The sequence below is a fragment of the Hylobates moloch genome, unplaced genomic scaffold (genome assembly GCF_009828535.3).
Source record: "Hylobates moloch isolate HMO894 unplaced genomic scaffold, HMol_V3 SCAFFOLD_14, whole genome shotgun sequence".
Taxonomy (NCBI): domain Eukaryota; kingdom Metazoa; phylum Chordata; class Mammalia; order Primates; family Hylobatidae; genus Hylobates; species Hylobates moloch.
In genome coordinates, this window is record NW_026652289.1 from 78125924 (window position 1) to 78153121 (window position 27198).

Sequence of the window (27198 nt, forward strand, 5' to 3'; positions counted from 1 at the left end):
GTTGTGCTTTCAATCACCTGCATCTTTCATCTGAATACTGAGAATCCATAATAGAAGCAAGCCCACATTAAAGGTTAGGGCTTGATTGGGGCAAATCCTTTCAACTTGCAAGATTGAATTAGCAGAGGTGGCCTGTGTGAAGTCCAGTAGATACTGAGCTTAGACCACAAAAATAGCTGACTCGAAGTTAGGACCTGGCCAGATTTCCCAGCTTTGAGAAATATAAACTGAATGTACACTTCATCAACAAACTTAGCTATTGCTTCAGTATGAAGCTTTAGACATGGAGCACTCTTCTACAGATGAAGCAAAGCCTTTTGGGTTTTTGCTTAGTTTTCAATTGCATTGGTTGCAGACGACTGTTAAAAACAAACAAAAAACCAATTCAGTGCTCTCTGGGAAAAGACCGAATATGAATGTTCTGTTTTCATTCACATATGTTTTCCATTTATTGGAAACTGTAGAAATTCATCTATGCTATTGATTCTGACAATGAATATTAGAAGATCTTAAAAGACCTTTGGAGATTGAAGCCGAAATAAAATTGACACATTTTTAAAGGGGTTCTTCATCCCTGTTCGCTTCTCAAATACTTTCCTTTATTTTATTAATGTTTTCATGATCAGAAATGGAGGAAAAATCACCAATGTATTAGACTTTTATACACATTTCCATGTCTTTCATCTCAATTATCTCTAATATATGTGGGTGATTTTATTCATCTGGATTTGCTATATGCCTTTTTTGTTATGCTTTTGCAGTTTGTCCATTTATTTATATTTTTCTCTTTATTCTTTTTCGAGTAAGACACTGCCAAGAGAGTCTAGTACTTAATTAATGAAAAAAGAGTCTACAAAGTTTATCTCCAAGCTTTTCAAATAATGTTTCTTTTACTTTTGAAAACACTCAGGTTGTTTGTAAACATGAGTTGTCATGAGGTATTGTTTTGAGTGGCCAAATCAATCACAATTTTAAAAATTTATTTTAGTCAAATTTGGGTTTTGTTTATATTTATATAGAATTATAGAAGAAAATATTCTATTCAAACTGTTTTGATTGAGTTGAAAAGACCCATCTCACTCATCTCCTCCGTGACATTTATTTCTTTGGAGGAGTTTTCTAGCAGGTTAGTTGTTAGTTGCTAGTTGCTAGTAAAGGTCTTTTTTTTCTTTTTTTTTTTTCAGAGATGGCATCTTGCTATGTTGCCCAGGCTAGTTTTAAATTCCTGGCCTCAAGGAATCCTCCTACCTCAGACACCCGAGTAGCTGGGATTACGGGTGTGAGCCACAGCACCTGGCTCTTTTTTAAAAGTTATTATGGTAAAAGAAACATAACACAAAATTTACCATCCTAACCATTTTAAGTGTACAGTTCAGAAGTCTTAAATACATTTATAATGTTGTGCAACCACTACCACCTTCCATCCCCATAACCCTTTTCATCTTGTGAAACTGAAACTGTGTACCTGTCCAACAATAACTCCCCGCCCCTTTCTTCTCTCCAGACCCTGGCAATCACCATTCCATTTTTTTGTATCCATTTTGACTGCTCTAAGTACCTCATATAAGTGGAATCATATAGTATTTGTATTTTTGTGACTTGTTTATGTCACTTAGCATACACAAAGTTCATTCATATTGTAGCATATGTGAGAATTTTCTTCCTTTCAAACTCAACACTCCATTGTCTGTATATGCAAAATGTAAATTTTGCTTATCTTTTCATCCATCAGTGGATACTTAGGTTGCTTCCACATTTTAGCTATTGTGAATAATGCTGCTATGAACATGGTTGTACAAATATCTCTTTAAGATCCTGCTTTCAATTCTTTTGGGTATACACCCAGAAGTAATGTTGCGAGATCATATGGTAATTCCATTTAAATAATTTTGAGGAACTTTCATACTGTTTTCAAGAGCAGCTGTACCATTTCATATTCCCTCCAGCAATGCACAGGGGTTTCAGTTTTTCTACATGCTCATCAACGCTTGTTATTTTCTATTGTTTTTGAAGGCAGCCGTTGTAATGGTTGTGAAGCAGTATCTCATTATAGTTTTGATTTGCATTTCTTTTCTGATTACAGATTTTGAACATTTTTATGTGTGTATTGGCCATTTGTATATCTCCTTTGAAGAAATGTTTATTCAAGTTCTCTGTCCATTTTTAAATCTGGTTGTTTATTTTGTTGTTATGTTTTAGGAGTTCTCTCTATAAGATAGATTTTAATTCTTTATCAGATATATGATTTGCAAATTTTTTTTCTCATTTTATGTTTGCCTTTATACTTTATCGATATCATCTCAATGAAGGAATTTTTACAATTTTCGTGAAGCCCAATTTGTCTATTTTTTCTCTTGTTGCCTATGCTTTGCTGTCGTATCAAATAAATTACTAACAAATTTAACACCATGAAGTTTTTGACCTGTTTTCTTGTAAAAGTTTTATAGTTTTAGATCTTACATCTAGGTCTTTGAACCAATTTAAGTGAATTTTTATATGGTATTAGGTTAATGGTCCAACTTCATTCTTTTGCATGTGGATATCCAGTTTTCCAGCATCATTGTTAAAAAGACTGTGTGCTACCCATTGAATCAACTTGACACTCTTGTCAAAAATCATTTGACCATGTAAAAGTTTATTTCTGGTCTTTATATTCTATTTCATGGGGCTGTAATTGTTCCTCTACCACTACCACACTGTTTTGATTACTGTGGCTGGGTAGTAAGTTTGAAATCAGAAATTGTGAGTTCTCCAATTATGTCCTGTTTCAAGATTGTTTTGGCAATTTTGGTTTCTTAAGAATTTGTATGATTTTTAAGATTATTTTGTTTCTGCAAAAAAAGTCATTGGAATTTTGATGGGGATTGCATTGAACTGATGGATTGATTTGAGTAGTATTTTTATCTCAACAATATTAAGTCTTCCAATCCACTAACTTGAGATGCGTTTTCATTTATTTTCTTCTTTAATTTATTTTAGCAATGTTTCATACTTTTCAGTGTACAAGTCTTTCACTTCCTTGGTTAATTCCTAAGTATTTTATTATTTTTGATGCTATTGTAAATGAAATTGTTTTTGTAATTTCCTTTTCAGAGTGTTTATTGTTAAGTGTACAGAAATGCAATTTATTTTTATGTATTGACTTTGCATCTTGCTACTTTGCTGAATTCATTTATTAATTTCAGCAGAGTTTTTGTGGAATTTTTAGGATTTTCTATATGTAAGATCGTATCATCTACAGAGACAATTTTACTTCTCCCTTTCCAATTTGTATGCATTCTATTATTATTATTATTCAGCCCAATTCCTTTAGCTGAACTTCCAGTACTATGTTTAGTAGAAGTGGCAAAATTGGGCATGCTTGTCTTGCTCCTTATCTTAGAGGAAAAGCCTTTTTCACCAGTGAATACGATATTTGCTGTGGGTTTTTCACATATGGCTTTTATTATGTTGAGGTAGCTTCCTTCTATTCTTAGTTTTTTAAGTGTTTTTATCATTAAATAATGCTGAACTTTATCAAATGCCTTTTCTTCATCAATTGAGATGATCATGTTTTCACCCTTTAGTATGTTACATTGATCTATATTTATATGATGAACCATCCTTGCATTCCAGGAATAATTCTGCTTAATTATATTGTGTAATTATTTCACTATGCTGCTGAATTTGGCTTGCTAGTATTTTGTTGAGAATTTTTGCATCAATGTTAATCAAAAATTTTGGTCTATAGTTTGCTTTTCTTGTAGTCTTATCTGGCTTTGGTATCAGGATCATGCTCACCTTATAGAATAAGTTAGGAAGTATTCCCTCCTCTTCAATTTTTTGAAAAAGTTTGAGAAATATTTGTGTTAGTTCTTATTTAAATGTTTAGTAGATTCACAAGTGAAGCCATTGGGTTCAGGGCATTTCCTTGGTTAGGAGATTTTTTATTACAGGTTCAATCTCCTTACTAGTTATAGGTCTATTGAGATTTTCCATCTCTTGCTAACTTATTTGTATTTCTAGGAATTTGACTATTTCATTTAGGTTATTGAATTTCTTGGTGTATAATTGATCACAGTACTCCTTTATAATCTTATTTCTGTAGAATTGGTAATATCTCCACTTTTGTCTCTGATTTTAATCATTTGAGTCTTTGATTTTTATTAGTCAATCTAACTACATGTTGTTAATGTTAATCTTTTCAAAGACCGAACTTTTGGCTTGTTAACTTTCTCTTCTGATTTCCTATCCTCTATTTTTTTGTCTATGCTGTAATTATTAACATTTCTTTCCAACTGCTAGCTTTGGGTTTAGTTTGTTCTTCTTTTACTAGTTCTAAAAGTTATAAAGTTAGGTTGTTGACTTGAGATATTTTTGTTTTTTTAGTGTAAGTATTTATAGCTATATATTTTCTCTTAACTATTGCTTTCACTATGTCTGATAAGTTTTGGTGTGTCTTGCTTTTGTTTTCATTTATCTCTAAACATTTTCTCATTTCCCTTGTGATATCTTCTTTGATCCATTGGTTGTTTAAGGGTGTGTTGATTAATTTCCACAAATTTGTGAATTGTCCATTTTTGTTTCTGTTATTAATATACAACTTCATCCCATGTCATCAGAGAAGATATTCTGGATGTTATATAATGTATCTTTTTCTATCTATTCAGACTTAATATTTGGTCTAACATATGCTCTATATTGGAAAATGTCCCATGTAAATTTGAGAAGAATATGTATGCTGTTGTTGTTGGGTAGAGCATTGTGTATATGTCCATTAGATTTAATTAGCTTATTGTGTTGTGTAAGTCCTCTATTTTCTTATGTTTTGTCAGGTTGTTCTTTCTGTTATTGATTGTAAGGTACTGATTTCTTCAACTATTTGTAGAGCTGTCTACTTCTCTCTTCAATTCTATTTTTCTTCGTGTATTTTAATGTTCTGTTATCAGGTGTATAAAAGTAAATAATTGCTTTATCTCCTTGCGCTATTGAAACTTTTATTAATATATGATGTCTTTCTTTATCTGTTTTAATCCTTTGTTATTTAAAATCTATTTTGAGGCCAAGCACTTGGCTTATGCCTGTAATCTCAGCACCTTGGGAGGCTGAGAGGAGAGGATTGTTTGAGAACAACCTGGGCAATATAGTGAGAACTCATCTCTACAAAAAATTTTAAAAATAGCTAGGCAAGATAGTATGAGCCTGTAATCCTAGTAACTGAGGAAGCAGAGGAAACAGGATCATTTAAGCCTAGGAGCCATGATCATGCCACTGCCCTCCAGCCTGGGCAACAGAGTGAGACCTTGTCTCAATAAACAAAAATGAACTTGTCTGATATTAGCATGCTGTTATTTCTTGGTTACTATTTGCACAGAATATCTCTTTCCATTCTTTCAGTTTTAGTGTATTTGCATCCTTGGTTGTAGAGTCTCTTATAGACAACATATAGTTACAGCATGTTCTCTTATTCCCTTCTGTCAACATCTATTATTTCTTTAAAGAAATTAATTTATTTACATTTAAACAAATTACTGATAAGGAGGAAGTTACTTCTGTCATTTTGCAATTTGTTTTATAGCATTTTGTCTCTCATTTTCTGCATTTATTGTCTTCTTTTATGTTTAGTTGATTTTGTTGTAGTAAACACTTAAATTCCTTTCTCATTTCCTTTTTTTTTTTGTATATTCTATAGTTATTTTCTGTGTGGTTACCATGGGGATCACATTTAACATCCTAAAGTTATAATACTCTAATTTGAATTTGTACAAGATAAACATCAATGAAATACAAAATCTCTGCTTCTTTAACAGTTCTATCCCCACCCCTTTTGGTCGTTGTCACAAAATTACGTCTTTATACATTATGTGCCCCAAAACATAAACTAATAATTTGTAATACATTAGTCTCTTAAATTGTGTAGAAAAAAATGTGGGATTACAAACCAAAGTTACAATAATACTAGCTCTTAGAAATTTTTTTTAATGTATTAGTCTCCTAAGTCATGTAGGAAAACAAAAAGAATTACAAACCATTGTTATAATAGTAGTAGCTTTTATAGTTGCCCATGTATTTATCTTTATTGAAAACTTTAATTTTTCGTACAGCTTTGAGTTACTACATAGTGTCTTTTCATTTCACCCTGCAGGATTCCCTTGAGCATTTCTTTCAGGGCAGGTCTTGTGGTAATGAACTCTTTCAGCTTTTGTTTATCTGGGAACGTCTTAATTTCTCCCTCACCTTTGAAAGACAGTTTTGTCAGATGTAGTGTTCTTGGTTGACAGGGCTTTTTTCTTTTTGTACTTTGAGTATATTAGTTCACTGTTTTCTGACCTTCAATGTTTCTGATGAGAAATCTGCAGATAATCTTATTCAAGGATTCTTGTATGTAATGAGTCACTTTTCTCTTGCTTCTTTTAACATTCTCTATCACTTTGGCTTTTATAAGTTTGATTATATTATGTCTTGATGTGGGTCTCAATTCATCTAACTTGGAATTCATCAAGATTCTTGTATGTTTATATTCATGTCTTTCATTAAATTTGAGGAATTTTCAGCTATTATTTCTTCAAATATTCTCTCTGACCTTTTCTCTTTCTCTTCTCCATCTTGGACTTCCACAGTGTATATTTTGGTCAGCTTGATGGTATCCCAGAATTCTTTTAGGCTTTGTTCACTTTTCTTTATTTTTCTCTTCCTATTTCTCAGATGTGATAATTTTCCTTGTCTTATATTCAAGTCAACTGATTCTTTTTTCTGCCTGTTTAAATCTACCTTTGAATTCCTCTAGTAAATTTTCTATTTCAGTTATTATATTTTTGAGCACCAGAATTTCTTATTGGTTTCATTTTAGGTTTTCTACCTCTTTATCAATATTTTACTTTTACCTATTCATTGTTTTCTTGACTTTATTCACATCTTTTTTTGGTTCTTTGAGCACCTTTAAGATAAAAGCTTTAAAGCCTTTATCTAGTAGATTTGCCATCAGGTCTTTTTTCAGGGAATGTTTCATTTGATTTCTTTTTTTCTTTTTAATGGACCATAATTTCCAGTTGCTTTGTATGCCTTGTGATTTTTTGTTGTTGTTGAAAACTGAACATTTAATTTAAATATGTGATAATTCTGGAAATTCTCCCTCTTTCTCAGGGTTTGCTGTGGGGTTTTGCTTTTGTTTTTGTTTTTCCTTGTTTTTGTCTTTGTTTTGATAACTATAGGCTGTCTCTGTGACAAGGATAAGCCTGAAGTATAAGCATAAGTTCTTCTCAGTACTTTTCTGAGCCTACATCTTTCCCTAGGTTTGCATGGTCATTTTTATTGTTTTCCAGTGGATGCAACTACTTTCGACTATCCTAGTCTTTAATGTCTCTCGAAAGGAGAAAAAGAAAAGTAAAGAGGAGAAAGGAAAGGACACCGAACCCTTAAGTCTTGTGGAATCTACTTTAGCAAGAGAAGGGGCTTGCAACAATGGTAGGAGATGCAACAACAATGATTGCCTTTCTCTTTGTCTACAGCTCTGTGATCAGAAGCAACAATCAGTGATCACAGCACATATCCCTGATATTTGGAGGACAGAGTCCTTTTTGCTTCACCATCACCTCCTGTACCATGGCTCTTATAAGCTATGTGCAGGTTGCTTTAGGAATGTGTGCACAGCTGGCTGCCATAGGGATAGGTAGGGGATGGGTAACTGTTATAGCTGACATTGATTGAAATTAACTATAATTTACTGTCCAAGCATTACCATGGAAGTTTCAAGCCTTTAATAGACACAAGAGTTCCAAACTACTTATATTAGATATATTCTGTCAGTGAAGTGTTGTCTCAGTGGAAAGATAGATTCCTGGTTCTTCCTTCTCCACTATATTCCCAGAATCTTATAATGTTGCTTTTACATTGCTAAGTATTGGTCTTTATTGATTTTTCAAGAGACCTTCCAAATTTGGAGGCATGTACTAATTTATATTAGAATAAAATAAGGAAAACCCTAGTGGGAGAAGCTCTGTATTCAAGGATAAGAAAACAGAAGGATTTACAAAATAACAATGGCATATGAGGACACATGCAACATTCACACAAGAATAGAATATGCATAATATCTGAATAAAGTAATGTTCAAACATTTGTTGCAATCTCTGTTGGCATAGCTGACTTTACTGCTCAAAAAATAAACTGAAATGGCCAGGCATGATGGCTCACGCCTGTAATCCCAGCACTTTGGGAGGCTGAGGCGGGTGGATCACCTGAGGTCAGGAATTCGAGATTAGCCTGGCCAATGTGGCAAAACCCTGACTCTACTAAAAATACAAAAAATTAGCCAGCTGTGGTGGCAGGCACCTGTAATCCTAGCTACTTAGGAGGCTGAGGCAGGTGAATTGCTTGAACCCAGGAGACGGAGGTTGCAGTGAGACAAGATCACTCTACTGCACTCCAGCCTGGGTGACAAAGCAAGACTCTGTCTGAAAAAAAATAAAAATAAACTGAAAGATTGGAGATATCATTAAACGTGAAGTAATGGCATTTTTACACTATACATCTTTTTGAAATCCCCTGAAAACAACAGAAAGAACAAGAAATAGAAGGAAGTAAAAGTTCATCTTTTTTCAAACAAGAGAACTACCACAGTCCCAAACCACAAAACTGAAACATATCAGCAAAATGCTATAAAATCTAGAGCAAGATGAAGGAGGAATCTGAAAGCTGACAAGTATCTCTAGACCTTGAGCAGGACACAGATCTTTTCTAACTGTATCACAATCCGGAACTGTTCATCTAAGAATCCTAATATTAACATGGTTAAAGAAGGAAAGGATGTGAGTGCACCACTGAAGATGTACATCAATTCTATGTAAACTGATTTTTGACACCTCAGACTGGCCAAGGAAATAGGATTTAAAGAATAAAGAAAGCATGATGATACATTTTTTTCCAGTTTCCTAAGTGAGTGAGAAAGAGGGAATAAAGGACACAAGGGCCAAAAAAATAAATAAATAAAATAAAGCCTGAAGAATATAAAACATGAGGCATTTTGCCGTGAGCTACTCCAGCCAAAGGAAGAAATGGGTTGAGTGAGAAGGTGTTCAAAATCCACAAATCAAGAGACTGTAGCAATTCCTATTAAACAAGTTTCATGGTGGTTGATCCAAGGGATTGAGTCACTCTTTGTTTTGGCAGCTGAGAATCCCCAAACTGCATATTGGGAGAATATATTCAATTTTCCTTTTTACTTCTTAATTGTAGGAATCTATATAATGAAATAAAACATTATATCATAATTAAGTATGTCATGTATTTACTCAAAACATTAATTCTTCTGAGTTAGAACTGATTGACTTCTTATGCAAACCTCAGCACAGATCTTAGGAGATTTTTCTAGAGATATTTTAAAGTTAATTCATAGAAAATTCTTTTTAAAAATGGAAATAAGAAATAAACATTCTATTAAGAGAAGTCTGCAAAATGGTTCAGAATGTACCACAGCCAAGCAAGAGAATAAAGGGCCATTTCTCTCTCTTGATAGAAAACAGGTGTCAATACCTGTTTAAATTCATAAGTCGAAAGCCTGGAGATGAGACTATAATTCTCTCCTAAATTCTTGAGATACTCCTTTTTCTTTAACTATCCACATACTCTCTAAGTGTTTAGCTGCTACAAGTCTTTCTGCCCATTTATTTCATATTTTTATGAACTCATAAAGCATTTAGCAAATAATGTACATATTTCATTACAAGTGTATCATCATTTGTGCCATCATTTAATTGCTTCATATATATCAAGAAATTTGTTTTTCAAACAAAATTAACACATTCTTGTGTTACTCAATTATAAGCTCGTATTATCCATTAATAATTCCATGCCATGTTAAATTGGGAATACCTTGGTTGTACTTTTATCTCAATGGAGAGTGAATATGCATTGTCTTTATTTTTTCACAGATTTTATTTTTTAGAGCAATTTTAGAATCATAGTAAAATTGAATAGAAAGTACAGATAATTCACAAATACCACCTGCCCCATACAAGCACAACCTCCCTCATGATCAACATCCCATATCAGAGTGGTCCATTTGTTGTAATTGATGAACCTACATTGATATAGCATCACCCACGTCCATAGTATACACTAAGGTTCACTTGGTTTTGCACATTCTATGGTTTTGAAAAAATATATAATGACATGCGTCACCAATTTAGTAAAGTACAGAATAGTTTTGTTGCCCTAAAAATCCTCCACTCTCTGTCTATTCATCCCTCTATCACCCCTAACTCCTGGCAACACTGATTGTTTTATTGTCTTTATAGTTTTATCTTTTCTGGAATGTCATATAGTTGGAATCACACAGCAAGTTTTCAGATTGGATTCTTTCATGTAGTAATATGCATTTATTTATTTAAGTTGCTTCCATATTTTTCCACAGCTTTATGGCTCATATCTTTTTAGTGCTGGATAATATTCCATTGTCTGGATGTACCACAGTTTATTTACCCATTCACCTACTGAAGGACATCTTGGTTGCTTCCAAGTTTTGACAATTATGAATAAAACTGCTATCAACACTCATATGCAGGTTTCTATGTGGACATGTTTTCAAGTCTTTTGTGCACAATTGGTGGGTCGTATGGTAAGGATATGTTTAGTTTTGAAAGAAACTGTCAAAATTTCTTCCAACTTAGCTATACAATTTTGCATTCCCACCAGCAATGAGTAAGAGTTCCTGTTGCTACACATCTTCAAGAACATTTGGTATTGTCAGTATATTGAATTTTGGCAATTCTAATAGGGTTATAGTGGTATCACATTGTAGTTTTAATTCACAATTATGTTAAGCATCTTTTCATATGCTTATTTACCATCTGTGTATCTTCTTTGGTGAGGTGTCTGTTCAGATCTTTTGCCCATTCCATTTTTTAATTGGGTTGTTCATTTTATTGTTGTGTTTTTAAAGTTCTTTGTATATTTTGGATAACAGTCCTTTACCATATATGTCTTTTGCAAATATTTTCTCCTGGTCTGTGGCTTGTCTTCTCATTCTCTTGAAAGAGTATTTTTCAGAGCAGAAGTTCTTAATTTTAATAAAGCCTAACTGATCAATTTTTTTTCATAGATCATGTCTTTGATATTGTATCTAAAAAGCTATTGCCAAACTCAAGGTCATCTAGATTTTCTCTTGTTATCTTCTAGGAGTTTTATAGTTTTGTATTTAACATTTGAATATGTGATCTATTTTGAGTAAATATTTGTGAAGAATGTAAGGTCTGTGTCTAGGTTCATTTCTTTTTTGTATCTGGATACCAAGTTGTTCCAGCACTATTTGTTGAAAAGATTATTTATGCTCCATTGTATTGCCTTTGATCCTTTGTTAAAGACCAGTTGATTATACTTGTGTAGGCCAATCTCTGGGCTCTCTATCCTGTGTCTTTAATTTATATACCTGTGTATTGTCTTTTTAAAAGCAAAAACAAGTGCTGTGAGTTATTCAAGGATGGATTGGCTATTTTATCTTTGAATTGACAGTGTCTTATGCATGATAAGTGCTCACAATACTTCTACATTTAGTGATATAATTATACCTAAAACATGGATTCAAAATAAGTACATTCTGACTGTGCCTTTCATTTAGAATGTATAATTTATATATGCTAGGTTAGATTTGTTTCAATTTTGTTAAGGAATTTTGCATCCATTTTCATGAAGAATTTTTGTCTGTAATAATCTTCCTTTTCCTTCCCCTTCCTCCTCTTTCTTCCTCCTTTCTCCTCTTTCCTCCCCCTCACTCCCCCTCCTCCTCCATATCCTCATCCACCTGCTCTTCCACGTGTGTGTGTGTGTGTGTGTGTGTGTATACATATATATAACTCTTGATATAAAGAACAATTTTGAAGGACTCACAGTGTCTAACTTCAAGGTTTATTACAAAACCCTGCTGACATAATGTATTGGTATAAAGACTGATAAGTCAATAGAACAGAGTAGAGAATTCAGAAATATACCCATACTTATGTGGTCAACTGCTTATCAACAAAAATGCCAAAGAATGTCAATGGGAAAGAAAATACTTTTCAACAAATGAATTTGGATTATCTAGATACTCTTATTTAAAAAAAATACCTCTGAACATCCTACACATTATACTCAAAATTAATTTGAGATGGATCATAAACAAATATAAAAGCTGAAATAATGAAGCTTATAAAAGAATATATCGAAACATATTTTCATCATCTTAGAGTAGCAAAGATGTATAAGATATGACAAAGAAGCACTCATCATAAAAATTTTAATTTCATCAAAATAAAAATCTGCTCATTTATAAACACCATTATGAAAATGCATAAACACACCATGGACTGGAAGAAAATCTTTACAATAAAAAAATGAGACAGAGAACTATGTTTAGATTATATAAAGAAATACAACAACTCAATAACTCAAAGACATAACCAGTACACAATGACAATAGACTTGAAGAGATATATCACAAAGGTAAATTTATAAATATTCTATAAGTACATTTAAAAGTGTTCAAAATTATTACATTTCAAGAAAATTAAAAATAAAACCACAGTGAGTTACTACCACACACCCACAATAGAGTTAAAATTAAAAAGACATCACCAAATGTGGATAAGGATGTAGGGCTACTGGAACTCCCATAAGTGTCTGGTGATAATGTAAAATGGTATAGACACTTTGGAAAATGGTTTTTAGTTTCTTATTGAAAAAATGAAACTTCTCTATGACCCAGTAGATCTATAATTTTATCAATTTGCCCATAAGAATTAATGACATATTTTCATAAAAATCATTGTATGAGAATACTCTTAGCAACTTCATTCATAAAAGTTCCCAAATGTAAACAATAGTTATATAGAATGGAATACTGCTTGACAATGAAAAGGAATAAACCACTGACACATGAAAAAATATGGATAAATCCCAAAATAGCATACTGAGCAAAATGAATCAATTACAAAACATATATAATCTATGATTTTATCTATAAGAAGTTTATAATAAGAAAGATTAATTGATGGGGAAAGAAGTGAGAGTATGGCTGTACATTTTGGGGATACAGGTTGTCTGTGGGGGGAAGGAAACATGAGGAAACTTCTAGGTGATAGAAATTTTGTACATCTTGCTAGCACACATTTTTCAAAGCTTATTACACTTACACTTAATATCTACGTATTTAACTGTATTTGAGTTAAACTTCAATATGACAAAAATACATATATTCAACATTTATAGATATGTACACATATATAACGTGAATATAATATATGGTCAATGCAAAAACAACACGAGTATCTCAACAGATGCAGAAAACATCTTTGATAAAATTCAACATCCCTTCATGTTAAAAAACTCCCAATAAACTAGGTATTGAAGGAACATATCTCAAAATAATAAAAGCCATCTATGACAAACCCATAGCCAATGGGGGCAAAATGAAAGGGCAAAAGCTGGAAGCATTCTTCTTGAAAACTGGAACAGAAAAGGTTGCCCTCTTTCACCACATACTACCATTAACATAGTATTCTGCCCCATAGTGTTCTGGCCAGGGCAATCAGGCAAGAGAAAGAAATAAAGCATATCCAAATAGAAAGAGAGGAAATCAAACTATCTTTGTTTGCAGATGACATGGTCCTATATCTAGAAATCTCCATCCTCTTAGCCCAAAAGTTTCTTAAGTTGACAAGCAACTTCAGCAAAGTCTCAGGATAAAAAATCAATTGTGCAAAAATTGCTAGCATTCCTATACACCAACAATAGGCAAGCTGAGAGCCAAATCATGAATGAACTGTCATTCATAATTGCCACAAAAAGAATAAAATACCCAGGAATACAGGTAACAAGGAAAGTGAAGAACCTCTTCAAAGAGAACTACAAACCACTGTTCAAAGAAATCAGGAATGACACAAACAAACGCAAAAACATTCCATGCTCATGGACAGGAAGAATCAATATTGTGAAAATGGCCATATTGGCCAAGCAGTTTATAGATTCAATGCTGTTTCCATGAAACTACCATTGACATTCTTCACAGAATTAGAAAAAAAGTATTTTAAAGTTCATATGGAAACAAAAAAGAGCCCAAAAAGCCAAGGCAACCTTAAGCAGAAAGAACAAAGCTGGAGGCATCACGCTACCCGACTTCAAACTATACTACAAGGCTACAGTAACCAAAACAGCATGGTACTGGCACAAACACAGACACATAGATGGATGGAACAGAATAGAGAACCAGAAATAAGACCACACACCTATAACTGTTTGATCTTCAACAAACCTGATTATGGGGAAAGGATTTCCTATTTAATAAATGGTGCTGAGAGAACTGGCTAGCCATATGCAGAAAATGGAAACTGGACTCCTTCCTTACACCATATACTAAAATCAACTCGAGATGGATTAAAGACTTAAATGTAAAACCCAAAACTATAAAAAACCCTGGAAGAAAACCTAGGCAATACCATTCAGGACATAGGCACAGGCAAGTATTCCATGACAAAAATGCTAAAAGCAATTTCAAACAAAAGCAAAAATTGACAAACACATCCTAATTAAACTAAATAACTTCTGCACAGCAAAAGAAACTATCAACAGAGTAAACAGACAACCTAGAGAATGGGAGAAAATTTTTGCAATCTATGCATTTGACAAAGGTCTAATATTCAGCATCTATAGGGAACTTAAATTTACAAGAAAAAACCTTACAAGAAACAACCCCATTAAAAAGTGGGCAAAGGACATGAACAATTCTCAAAAGAAGACATATCTGTGGCCAGCAAATATATGAAAAAAGGCTCAGTATCACTAATCATTAGAAAAATGCAAATCAAAACCACATTGAGATACCATCTCACACCAGTCAGGGTAGCTACTATTAAAAAATAAAAAAACAACAAATGTTGGTGAGGTTGTGGAGAAAAAGGAATGCTTTTACACTGTTGGTGGGAGTGTATGTTAGTTCAACCATTGTGGAAGACAGTGTGGCAATTCCTGAAAGACCAAGAGGCAGAAATACCATTCAACTGAGCATTCTCATTACTGGGTATATACTCAAAGGAATATAAATTGTTCTGTTATAAAGACACATGCATGTTTATGTTTTTTTGTTTGTTTTGTTTTTGTTTTGATGGAGTCTTGCTGTCGCCCAGGCTGAAGTGCAGTGGTGCAATCTTGCAAGCTCTGCCTCCCGGGTTCACACCATTCTTCTGCCTCAGCCTCCTGAGTAGCTGGGACTACAGGCACCCTCCAAAACACTTGCCTAATTTTTTTTGTATTTTTAGTAGAGATAGGGTTTCACTGTGTTAGCCAGGATGGTCTCGATCTCCTGACCTCGTGATCTGCCCACCTCAGCCTCCCAAAGTGCTGGGATTACAGGCATGAGCCACCGCGCCCAGCGAATGCATGTGTATGTTTATTGCAACACTATTCACAATAGCAAAGACATGGAATCAACCTACATGCCCATCAATTATGCGGTGGATAAAGAAAATATGGTACATATATACCATGGAATACTATGTAGCCACAAAAAGGAATGAGATCATGTCCTTGGCCGGGACATGGATGGAGCTGGAGGCCATTAACCTTAGCAAACTAATGCAAGAACAGAAAACCAAATACCACTTTTCTCACTTATAAGTGAGAGGTAAATGAGAACACATGAACACATTGGGGGGAACAACACACACTGGGGTCTGTCAGAGGGTTGGGGGTGGGAGGAGGGAGAGGATCAGGAAGAGTAGCTAATGGATGTTGGGCTTAATACCTGAGTGATGGGATGATCTGTGCAGCAAACCACCATGGCACACATTTCCCTATGTAACAAACCTGCACATCCTGCACATGTACCCCTGAACTTAAAATTTGGAAATTAAGAAAAGCTTTAATTTGCCAAAGACCCTAGACATAATATTCACATTTAATGTTTACTTAGACATTATATGGTGAAGACAACTAAGATAAAGGGATCTCAAATTTTAAAAAAATATGCTCAATGAATAAACTACAAAATTCTGTGGATGAAAAATTCACTCATCTTTAGGTTGAAATGGTCCACTGAATATAAAACAGAATGAATTAAATTGACCCACACATCCACACATATTTTGATCATAGTTCAATACATTAAAGACAAAGAGAAAATTCTAAAAGTTCCCAAAGAGTTTTTATACCTCAAAAAAGCAAAATAGATTAACATTAGATATTCCATCAGTAACGCAAGAAATGGTAAACTTAGAATTCTATACTAGACCACTAACGTTCAAGTGTGTATGAAGAATGAACATGCTTTTTGATGTCTAAGGACTTAGACATTTTAATATTCACAAACTGTTTCTTGAAAGATTACTCAGGATGGTCTTCTACATAAAAAGCTGATTCATTAACAAAAACAAAGCACAAAAAGGTCAAGCTAGAGATTTAGGTTGCCAGAGACTGTAAGGCAAAAATAAAACTAAAAATTAATATGAAATATATATTAATGTAAATGGTACGATAATATATCTGGAGAATCAAAGAAAATCCATGAGAGATTTCATTATAAAGCCAATAAGAATGTCAATATTAAAAAAGAATGTTTTTAATATACCAGCAATAACCATCTAGAAAATAAAATGAAGAACCCCTTTTACAATCATCACAACAAAATACATAGAAATAAACTTAAGACATGTACAGAATTTATATGAGGAAAGCTGTAACTCAATTGGACATGAACAAAAACTTGAATAAATGTAAAGAAATATCTTTTTGTTGGTATAAGAATCAGCATTATCAATATCCAACTGATCCTAAATTAACCAAATATTTTTAAAGATTTCAGTGACATAATGTTTTAGGAACTTGACTAAATAATTCTGATATTCGTATGTAAAGTAAACATGGAAAAAGTATTTAGAAGTGTAACAGAAGGAATTGCTCTATCGAATATTAAGATATATTACAAAATTATAGTCATTGAAAGAATATAGACTTGTGGTATTATAGATTGGTTGCTGTTAGGGATTGAATTGTGTCTTCCCAAAATTTATTTGTTGAAGTTTTAACCCCCAGCCCCTTAGAATGTGACCTGATTTGGAAACAGAATCATTGCAGTTGTAATTAGCTAAGTTAAGATGAGTACTAGAGTAGTGTGGGCCCCTAATCCAATATGACTGGTGTCCTTATAAGAAAGGAATATTTGGACATAGATATGCATACAGGGAGACTGTCATGTGAAGATGAAGCCAGAGCTCAGTTCTATGGTTTGAATGTTTTTGTCTCCTCCCAAGATCATGTTGAAATTTAATCTTCAGTACAACAGTATAGGGAGGTGTGGCTTCAACAAGTCATTGAGTCATGAGGGCTATGGTACACTTATAGAAGGGCTTGATAAAGGGAGTTCTCTTTTTGCCTTTCTGTCTTCTGCTATGTAAGGACACAGTGTTCCCACCCTCCAGAGAATGCAATGTTTAAAATGCCATCTTGGAAGCAAACAGCAGCCCTCACCTGATACGGAACTTGCCAGCACCTTGATTTTGGACTTCCCAGTCTCTAGAATAGTGAGAAATATATTTCTGCTTCTTATAATTTACTCAGTCTCATGTCCCATGTTATATGGCAGTACAAAATAACTAAAACAACAGAAGTGACACTTCTACAGCCAAGGAACACAGAAAAGTACAGCAAACCACCAGAAGCTGGGGGAAAGGAATGGAATAGGTTGTTCCTTACAGCCCTCAGAAAAAAACCAACCTGCTGGTACCTTGATCTTGGACTTCTAGCATCCAGGACTGAAAGGCAATACATTTCTGTTATTTAGGTCAGCCAATTTGTGGTACTTTGTTCTGAAAGCACTAATACAGGTGGAGGAAAATGGACTATCAAGAAATGGTGTTGAAATAACTAGCTGGTCATTTGGATAAACGCATCAGGTATTTACCTTTCTCATACTAAGTTTAATTACAACTTTATCAGTGTTTAATATTTAAAAAGTATTGGAAGAAAACATTGGTGAATATATTTTAAAATCTTAGTGTGAAAGCATTTTTTAGCATTATACAAACTCCAACAACTGTAAAAGACTAAAAGCTACCACTTTTTTAAAGCCTTTAAACTAGTATAAGTTGTAAATATTGATAATATAAAGTATTGGCAAAGTTTTTTGCAAGTGGCACTCTAATACATGGGAGATCTTTTCCATCTAACAAAATATAAATTATATATATTATAAAAATAAATTATATATATTATGTAGTATATATATACATTCTTTAGCTCAGTAAATGCACACACAGACACACACACACCTACACATATATATTCTTTAGCTCAGTAAATCATAAAAAATTTATTTCAGTACATAATTGGTCAAATACTCAGCATTATACATTATACACCCACACACACATGCACACATGCACACACACAGTGTATGTATCCATGCAGCATTATGTAAATAGAGAAAAACTAGAAACAAACTAAAGTTCATCAGTTGAGAGTGGTTAAATAAATTATTCTTCATTAATAAAATAGAGTTGTCTTCATCCATTAAACATGTGACACATCTCTATTTAACAATATGGAAAGATCTCCATGACAAATTGTGGAGTGAAAAAGCAGGTTAAGAATGAATGTGTAGTATGATCTTCTACACCTTCTGCACACACAGAAAGTTTCACCATCTGAAGTCTAGAAAAATAGTGAACAAAACTGTAATATTGAACACAATAGTGATAGAATTTAAGATGACTTCTAATTTAGTTTCCACACTTTTTATCTTATTTAATATTCCAACGTGAGCATCCATTAATAATAATTCTGAGGCTATTTCCATTATTAATATAATTTTAAATAAACATGTTTTAAATATTTATTCTTTTTTTCCCCAGCAATTCTATTCTATGAATGTATCTTAAATAATTAGAGATGTACCCATGAATTTACATGCAAGGATGATATTTGTTTTTAATTTTGAAAATTAGGAAATTGCAGAAATACATAACAATGAAAAAACTTTATAACATAAATTTTGCTGTATTCAAGCAAATACTATGCAGCAATAAAGTATAGTATTATATAGGTCAGTATATAAGATTAAAATTTTGTGGGAAAACATGTATATATGTACAAATACTTAGAAAAAAAGCATTGAAAGACATATACCAAATTATTAGATGTGTTTTTTTCTCGGGTACAGAATTACATTATTGATATTTCTTCACAATTCTTTATAATAATTACATATGACCGTAAAAATATACAGTATGGAAACCTTTTTGGTTGTTGTTACATGTGTATATTCTAACAAGCACAATGTACATATTTTATGGAAAAAAATGTTTGAAATAACATTTTCTTTTTCCTTTTCTTCCCAATCCATCTACTGTTCACCACATATCACTCCTACAAAGGCGGTTTTTTCTGGCCTCCTTCACCCTGAGATCAGTAAGAATGCCTTGTACTCACAGGAATCAAAGAAGTGTACCATCGAGGAGACAGATTGCCCTTTCCGGGAAAGGAATCTCTGTCTTCATCCTTCCTTGTTCCTCCCTCCCTTCTTATTTTAGTACTTTTGGAGATTAGAGATGTTAATTGTATGACTTGTGGAATGCAGCTTTTCTTCTAACAGCTGTGTTTATGGTATATAATCTATTAGCTGCTTATATGCCAACATTTAAAAGCATTCTGATGGATACTACTCAGCAAGGGATTAATCTTTTCCAGCATCACCCTCTTGACCTGCAAATGTACATTAGTGAGGGGGTATAATGCCTGCTCTGACATTTGTTTGCAATGCATCCAAACACATTCTGGGATGTACATTCAGGTTTCCTGGCATTGAGACAGATTGGTGAGTCAGCACTAAGACATATAGTTCCTATATGCCAGGGTTAAGAAAACTAGATCTTCTTGAGCATTTCCGTTGAGCTCTGTGCTATATATTTTCATGTAGACCCTCCCCTTAGGTTTACTCTGCTCACATCAGCCATACCACTTCAAGTACAGTGGAGGACATAAGGTAAATAAAATCTAATAAGAACAGGTTTTGATTTTCTCTCATGTGCTCTCTGCACATCATTTGGTCAGGACCACCCTAAAAAAATAAGGCAAGTAGAGGATTGCCTTTCGAAACCTTCTCCACTTCTCTACCCAATGGCTTCTCTCGTGATATCTGAAATTTTAGTTTCAAATCCTGGCTTTATCATCTACTAGCTGTATGAACTTGGGTAGATTACTTAAGGTGCTGAAGCTCTGTAATGGGTATCATGTTACCTCTATCACAGGTATTTGGGGAAGATAAAACAAATCATACATGTGAACCAGAGGAGACCTGGAATATAAGAATTACTCTATACATGTTTATGGAAACAAAGTAATGTTTTATATTTTAAGACTGAATCTTTTGAGTCATAAACGAGTATTTTATAGTTGCTGTTTATGATTTCTCTGTTAAGATAGGACAATTCTCGGGAAGAGCAGTATCATATGTAGAGAATAGATGACATATAATTCAGGTTACTTGATAGCTTCCTGAAATTAATAAGACCCACTGGGGAAGGATCCCAAAATAAGTGTGTGAGAGGGTGAAAGAGGCAAAGTCTTTCACTAGTCAATGGATCTGATCCTCTGCCATCAATTATTATGTTTTGGCCTGGGTAATTTTTTCACTAATATTTCTGCTAAATATAAGCAATAAATTTCATCTGAAAACCAGTTCAGATACTCTTTTATTTACAGGTGTCTAATCTCCTGGCTTTTAAACAATTTCCATCTCCTGTTATTAAACTTTTTTTTTAAATACAGTATAAACAATCCTAAGAATTTAGGTCAAAATGTAATAGCGTTTTCTACCCTTAGTCAGCTTTGGAGTTTGAGCTTGACTTTCCTCACTGTGAGAAAGCAAAGGGAATGGATCAGCATAAACCTTGAGAACATTCAGATCTTGGATCAAATCTTGCTCTGCCACCTTATTAGGTGAGTGCTTTGGGGCAAGTCACATAATCTTCATCATCTCAGTTCCTTGTCTGCTCAGTGGAGATGATAATACCTACTTCAGAGAGTTGTAGTCCCAATTAGGTGAGATAAGATAGGAGAAAATGTGTCTATCACAGTTTGATATATTAGCAGGAATAAAATACTGGTCAGTATAATTGGCATTATTGTTATATTTAGCTGCTGTGACATCATTCATATTTTCACTGGAAATGCTTTGCGCAGGAGAAGGGACTAATACAGGCTGCTCATGAGTGAGAGTGAACACTGAAGTTGTTGTCTAAAGTAGCAACTGGTTTACCAGGTGGACTAAAAAATGCTCTACAAATAGTTATAAATGTTAGATATTATTTTTCTGTTTAGAGAATTCATTTTTTTTTTCTTTGAGACGGAGTCTCGCTCTGTCACACAGGCTGGAGTGCAGTGGTGTGATCTTGGCTCACTGCAACCTCTGCTTCCCGAGTTCAAGCGATTCTTCTGCTTCAGCTTCCCAAGTAGCTGGGATTACAGGCACGCACCACCATGCCCAGCTAATTTTTGTATTTTTAGTAGAGATGGGGTTTCACCATATTGGCCAGGCTGGTCTTGAACTCCTGACCTCGTGGTCCACCTGCCTCAGCCTCCCAAAATGCTGGGATTACAGGTGTGAGCCACCATGCCGGCCTGTTTAGAGATAATTTCAAAGTGTGATTCATTTTTGAGACGGACTAATATTTCAATCCCCGTGATGGGACACAATTGCTACAATGTGTCAGTGCCCTCCAGCTGAAGAACACTAGGAAGATAATTCTACTTGAACAAAGTTGGGTTTATGAGCTCATTGCAATGAAGGGAAACACACCATGGAGACCCTTGGGCCTCTGAGAATGATGGTGTTAGAAAAGGACTCTGTCCTTGCAATAGTTTACTGAGAATGATGGTTTCCAGTTTCATCCATGTCCCTACAAAGGACATGGACTCATCATTTTTTATGGCTGCATAGTATTCCATGGTGTATATGTGCCACATTTTCTTAATTCAGTCTATCATTGTTGGACATCGCAAGGACAGAAAACCAAACACCGCATGTTCTCACTCATAGGTGGGAACTGAACAATGAGAACACATGGACACGGGAAGGGGAACATCACACTCCAGGGACTGTTGTGGGGTGGGGTGACGGGGAGGGACAGCATTAGGAGATATACCTAATGCTAAATGACAAGTTAATGGGTGCAGCACACCAATATGGCACATGGATACACATGTAACAAACCTGCATATTGTGCACATGTACCCTAAAACTTAAAGTATAATAATAATAATAATAATAAAAGAATATCATAAGGAAGAGAAAAAAAAAAAGAAAAGGACTCTGGGACTTGAGCTTGTGTTAGGGGATTGAGGGTAGGTTCAAGAAAGCAGGGCTTTGAACTTGATTGGATGCTGCCAGGAAGGAAGAATACTTCTATGATTGCGTATCTTAATAAATCTGATTATAGAAGGCGAAAGGAATAAAGCAAGCCTAAAGCAGCAGTCATTCATAGCAGCCAGGATAGAAAGATATTTGGCCATTTTTGTGGTTGAGTCTTTTAGCAGAAGTCTTCTTTCCGTCTTGACCCATCACGGTCACAGAGCAGCCTTGTATGATATTAGTGCTTTGTGAAATTCAGTTTGGTGTGTTCAACAGGAAAACACCATGGACTGTGAGTGCCAGGCTAGCTCCTTACATTACCAGGACCTAACTGATAGTGGCAGGCCAGGTCCTGCCTGTCAAGGTCTGCTTTTCTCTCTCAGCTTCTCGTTCTCAAAGTTATTTCAAGGAAAATTCCAGTCAAAATTTTACCAACACCGCAATTCCCCAAACTTCATTCCATGCCATGGTATATAATTACTTAATATTTTCAATCAATGTATTTTAAAATTAAATGAATATATTTTATAAAGAAACTTTATATTATTATTGTAAGTTGATATTAGTATTACTCAAAAGGAGTGACATATAAAAATAAAGACAATATAAATTCTAGCCAGATGATTTTGCCCATTGGCATCTCTCTTCATTATAAAGGGAGTCTTGAACATGTAGAGACATGTGAAAATATTACTAAACTGAAACTTTGTGTTTGACATGATGTGAAGGACTGAAAAAGAAATAGAAAATAATGTATTACTACAATAACCAACACTATTTAATACCAAGTCTGCATGACTGCTAAAATAATGACAATTACTACCTATTTTACTGCTATTGTACACCTTTTACATTTTGGGAGACACCAACTCTTGATTCTGGACATGACTAGCTCTCTGAGTCCAAAATATACAGAAAAACATTCTTTCTTTTGGTAATTCATTCCAGCTGTGTTATTGAAAACAGTGCCTATGTGACTTGAGATCATAAGAAAAAGAATTGCTCTAATTCATTTTATTAACTGTTTAGTGCAGGTCGTTTTGCCCAGGGAGGGAAGGACCTTGTACATTGTGTGAGGATTTACATAAAATTTAGTTTTAATAAACACTATCATGCAAATACTCTTGATTTATTTACAATTGCCTATGCTTCCTTTCATTTCTAAAGTAGCAAGATCAAATTTTGCAGAAAAAAAATTGAATCAAGAAACAGGTATTTGCATCTCCTTTCAATAACTGTATGACATTGGACACGTTGCTTACCTTCATTTTTCTCATCTCTAACTGAATAGGAAAGATTCACTTCAAATCAGGTAATGTTGCAAGGATGAAATAAAATAATAGGCTGAAAAATAATGTTTTCAAATAAGAATCAGAAGACCCCACTCATCCACTTTAATCAGCATATGCTGAACTAGGGCTTTTAGCCCTAGAGCTCTTTCTTTCTATGAAAAGCTCAGCACAGCAGTTTTGATCACACAATAGTTAATCTCAAGCATGTAACTTTCCATGATCATCTAAACTTTAGTTGTAGATTGAATGCTAAGTTGTTTTCCTTTCTTTTGAATTTTGATGGCCTTTTCCCAGATGGTGCCATGTAGTACACTGCTTCTGTTGTAGTTCCTGATGACTTTGAAAGCTCTTTCCATCATCTTTTGCTGCCTTGCCTGCATAACAAATATCAATATGGTTCTGGACCTGGATTTCTCCCAGGTAAGCAGACTTCAAAGTAAGTGTAAGGTCTCCAGGAGAAGCTTTTTCTTTGTCCATTGCCAGCTAGCGTCTGGTTTCCTTGGTGAGAGTGTGATTAAAGGAGGTGGCAAAGATAGGGAGAAAGGGGGGAAACCAAAGAGGCTTGTGATTATCTAGATCTCGAAGTGAGTGAAGGAAGGGAGACAAAATTAAAATTTCCATCTGAAACAAGAAATGAGGTTGAGAATGACAAATTTAGTGCAAGTAGCAGGTTAGCAGTGACATGGCATCAACACATATACCGTAACTTTGCATGTCATTATTTAACATGTTAATATATCACTATTATATGCTCATTACTGGTGGCAGCATCACACCAAAGAGTAGATCATTATTTACTGGAGGGCCATGGCAGTGACTGATGAGAATCATATAATACAGCAGCTATCTTAGGTTTTTCATGATGGAAAGAAAGTAATACTTTTTTTTATGCCTGTGTGTAAGTAGAACTTGAGATATGATGGGCTAAGGTAGAATGGTCTTTCAATTCTTTTGCCAAGGGCTTTAATATCATTCCCAGCCTGAATGTATAAAATTTACCTGTATTACCCTTTCAGTTATACTTTTTCACTGTTTTTTTTTCATCTTTCTTTTTAAAGTCTTTTTCCATTTGTTGCCTCTTTACCTCTTTTAGTCTCTTCCTTCCAGGCTAAGTAGTATGTCCTCATAAATGCTGTACTTCTTTCTTTTTTGTAAATTTTTAGTTGCTACCTAATGATTACACACATTTCTGTGTATATGTGATATTTTGATACATTCATGCAATGTGTAGTAATAAAATCAGGGCAATTGGGATATCCTTTATCTCTAACATTGATAATTGCTTTGTGTTGGGAAAATTCTTAATCTTTCTTCAAGCGATTTTGAATGATACAATAAATTGTTGGTAACTACTGTGCAATCAAATAGTAGAACTCTTAAGCAGTCTGTAAGTATTTATTGAATACCTATTAGATTCTCAGCATTTGCCTGTTAATCCCAATTTGGTGGGGTACAAGTCTAGTTATGTTGGTCTAGTGTTGGCTGTTAAATCTAAGCTGCCTTCTTCAGAGCATTTCAGATAATGAAATAATTAGATCAATGGCCTGCCTTAATGTAATGGTACCTCTTTGTGGGAGAGGGGATAAAGGGCAAAATTAACAGATGATGGGGGAAATTTTATCAGACTGTGACCTCTTTGCAAGCAAGACACATTAGCCTTTTCATCGTGCACCATTTTGTAGAAAGGTGTCTGGCACGTAGAAAGTGTTCAATAAACAATGCTCACAGAAAGAGAGCCATTCGCACTCCATGGAAGATGTTCACTAACATTTTGTAAAATGAACAAATGAATGGAGGAAAAGGGGGGCAGGTCTTGCTGTCTCGGAGGTGGCAGAGGCAGAAGAAAGTCCATGTATGAGTGGACCCACGCAGTTCAAACCTGCATTGTTCAAAGGTCAGCTGCATATTTGAGTACAGTACATAGTTGAGTACGGCAGTTATTGCCATATACTTGAGGAATCTCACCCTCTTTACCCTCTTGACCATATTTGGCCCTGAGAAAAATAGACTTTCTAGAAAATTATTTTTAGAACAATATTTCCTTTTACCGTTTTCATATTGTTTCCTGTCAAAAGCACACAAGTTTCAGATTTTCTCTGAGAACAAAGGATCCCATAAGGCGGACTATAGGGTAACCAGGACCATTTGGGGATATCAGCTCAAAATCAAAGTTCAGGAAATCCTTTATCAAGCTAATATCTAATAATTTCTGTTAGGTCATTTAATTTTGGAATTTGCTTTAGGAAGCTCAAGTAGAAAAATCTAGTATAGTATATGAAGTTGACATCAGTTTGGAATATATTAGCTGCTTTATCATTTTTTCATTTTATTAGCCATTTTACTTTAAGATGTTTGCAATGGTGTATAACCATTTCTACATTTTTATTTTTCTGGCCTCATCATCAAGATCATCCCCGCTGTAAAAGTTGTTCAATATTTACTAATCTAAACACTAATATTACTGTTATCAAATCTTAATAGTAATATTTGATGATTTTGTTTAAAAAAAGTGTATCAAAAAACAGATGATTGGTGGCTTATAAAAGGCTAAAGAAATACATTGCTCATTTTGAAAGATGTAAATCTTATATTGCTCTCCATGAATTTACTGACAAAACCTTCTGCTAGAATCGTAATATTGGAAGGGAAACCCTTTTTATTGTTGTTGTACTTGGGAATTTCATGAACATTTAGCCATACTTGAAAAAAGAAATCTTTTACTTATTAAAAGATTAAATTAAATTAAAAATCCTTTTTAATTGAGTGACAAGGAAGCAATATGTAGTTTTCTTTAGCTACGTTGCCAAATCCTACCAGAGTATGTTAATTCATTTCACAATACATGGACACATTGAGGACAGAGCCGATGGTAAAGCCTGCCTGCAGAGAGCTTGCCCTGCTAGTGAAGTCGATTGGAGGTAAACACCTGTTCTCTTCTTCTGTCACGGAATCCTTGCCGACAGATCGTACCTGATAGATTATCTAAACTGCTCATTATTTATTTTATTCTTCTGGAGGATGACAGGAAGAATAGGTCTAAATAAGTCATTAGAGAAATTTAGGCTCATGTGTGATTTATTTTCTCATAACCACTTCAGTGAACCCAACTCATCACCCCTATTTTATTGAATTTTGGTGAAACCTAAAATGTATTTTGGCAGTGGCCCTTTTTATTCTTTTACTTCTCAAGCAATATGAAATTTAAAGAGAACACAGTCCATATATGTTATCTTCATTTATTCTTAACTCCTCTATGTAGTATTTTGTAAAGTAAGTTAATGTTCAGAAATTTGTTGGATATGTCATTTTTAAATATAGAAGAAATATTGTCAGAAATAAATTAATATTCCTAGGGAGTTTAACTTTTACTCTAAATTATAAAATAATAATCATTACAGATTCCAAATATGAAAGGGTTTTATTGAAATATTTCAACTACAGCAGGTATTAAAAAGAGACTGTCTACCAGATGTAAAGCACTAGGCAAATATGAATTAGTTAATTTAAGTACAGTATATATAGAATTTAAGATTAATTTATATATAATATATAATA